We start from the raw sequence: 2,529 nt of genomic DNA, 5'->3' as shown, positions 1-2,529 counted from the left end.
CTAAAAGAACTAACAAATCTGTCCTGGAGGAAGTACAACCAGAATGCTCCTTGGAAGTGAGAATGGCCAGACTTTGTCTCACATTATCAGAAGGGACCATTCCCTAGAGAAGTATGTCATGCTTGGTATGGTAGGAGGGTCAAGGAAAGAGGGGAAGGCCCTCAACAAGATGGATTGACACAGTGGCTGCAGTGATGGGCTCAAGTATATCAGGGATCATGGAGTGAGTGCTAGACCAGGCAGTATTTTGTTCTGCTGTGCATAGGGTTGTTATGAGTCACAGACAACTTCACAGCACCTAACAACAACAACAACAATGATATTGTTCAATGATTTCTACATTCTGTTGGATCACCTTCCTTTGGAATAGGCATAAATATAGATTTCTTCCAGCAGGATGGCCAAGTAACTCTCTTTAAAATTTCTTGGCATAGATGAGTCAGCATTACATCCATTTGTTGAAATATCTCAATTGGTATTTTGTCAATTCGTAGAGCCTGTTTTACACCAGTTCCCTCAGTGCAGCTTGTACTTTTTCCTTTAGTACCATTGGTTCTCAATCATATGCTACCTCCTGAATTAGCTGAATGTCAACCAATTCTTTTTGGTACAGTGATTCTGTATATTCCTTCCAACTTCTTTTGATGCTTCCTGTGCCATTCAATGTTTTTCCTATAGAATCATTCAATATTGCAACTTGAGGCTTGAATTTTTTCTTCAGTTCTTTCAACTTGAGGAATGCTGAGTGTGTTCTTTTCTTTGGTTTTCTAACCCCACGTTTCATTATACTACTTTACTTTGTCCTCTGACTGCCCTTTGAAATCTGTTCAGCTCTTTTACTTCATCATTTTTTCCATTTGCTTTAGCTACTGTACATTCAAGAGAAAGTTTCAGGGTCTCTTCTGACATCCATTTTGGTCTTTTGATTATTGGTCTTTTTAAGGACCTTTTCCTTTCTTCATGACTGACACCCTTGATATCATCCCACAACTTGCCTGTTCTTTAGTCATTAGTGTTCACTGTGTGAAATCTATTCTTGAGATAGTCTCTAAATTCAGGTGGGATATACTAAGGTTGTACTTTGGCTCTCATAGAGTAGTTTTAATCTTCTTCAGCTTCAATTTGAACCTTCATTCAAGCAATTGGTGTGTTCCCCAGTCAGCCCCTGGCTTTATTCTGACTGATCATAGTGAGCTTCTCCATCATCTCTTTCCACACATGTATTTGATGTGATTCCTTTTTATTCCATTTGGTGAAATCCATGTGTATAGTAATCGTTTGTGTTGTTGAAAAACAGATAATTTCCAAGGAATAAGTCATTGGTCTTGCAAAATTCTATCATGTGATCTCTGCATCATTTCTATCACCAAGGCCATATTTCCAGCTATTGTTGATCCTTCTTGTTTCTGCTGTTCATATTCCAATCACCAATGATTACCAATGCATCTTGATTGCATGTTTGATCAATTTCAGACTACAGAAATTTGTAAAAATCTTCAATTTCTTCATCTTTGGCATTATTGGTTGGTGTGCAGATTTCAATACTAGTCATATTAACTAGTGTTCCTTGTAGGCATATGGACATAATCCTATCTCTGACAATGTTGTACTTCAGCAAAGATCTTGAAATGTTCTGACAATTAATGTGATGCCTTTCTTCTTCAATTTGCCATTCCCAGCATAGTAGTTTGTCTGATTCAAAATGGCCAATACTAGTCCATTTCAGCTCACTAAAGCCTAGGATATCGATCTTTATACATTCCATTTAATTTCTGACAACTTCCAGTTTTCCTAGATTCAATCTTTGTACATTCCATGTTCCTATTATTATGGATGTTTGCAGCTGTTTCTTCTCATTTTGAGTTGTGTGACATCAGCAAATCAAAGTCCTGGCAGTTTTACTTCATCCACATCATTAAGGTCCTCTCAACTTTGGGGAGGCAGCTCTTCCCATCATATTCTGAGTGTTTTCCAACCTGAAGGGCTCATCTTCTGGCATTATATCAAACAACATACAGTTGCTATTCATAAGGTTTTCACTGGCCAATTTTTTCAGAGGCAGTATTTGATGACAAGTTAGCCCTTTTATGTAAGATGGCAATATGTTCCAAGATTTAGAACTATGTTCTTTTTTGAACTCTTTTTTCCCTTCTATTTTTTGTATTCCTATTTTAAATGTGTATCTTACCCTTTCCTTGTGTTTTCTCCCTGAACTGTAGAAACTCTTGACATAAACCTCCCAATGCATTTACTCCCGATATTTTTAAAGTCTTCATTATATAAAGATGCAGTGTATCAATGAGGGGCACAAAGTACCCCTAATTATTTTCACTAATTTTTAATGTCTCAGAATTTTTACCACTATAAATCAGAGATCTTTTCATTTAGTACTAGAAATCTCATTTCAAATTAAACTGGATATCAAGATTGAATTTTTAACAATGCCAATAATTAATTACTTCTTACCTCCAAATAGAAATAATCTTTGCTTTTACAATACTTTTTCATAGGTAAAGAAGGGTAACAGAA

Source organism: Orycteropus afer, unplaced genomic scaffold, assembly GCF_000298275.1.
Source record: "Orycteropus afer afer isolate SDZICR_OR568_19922 unplaced genomic scaffold, OryAfe1.0 scaffold00288, whole genome shotgun sequence".
Lineage (NCBI taxonomy): Eukaryota > Metazoa > Chordata > Mammalia > Tubulidentata > Orycteropodidae > Orycteropus > Orycteropus afer.
The sequence above is the reverse complement of the archived record's forward strand: the minus strand, read 5'-3'. Positions refer to the sequence as shown.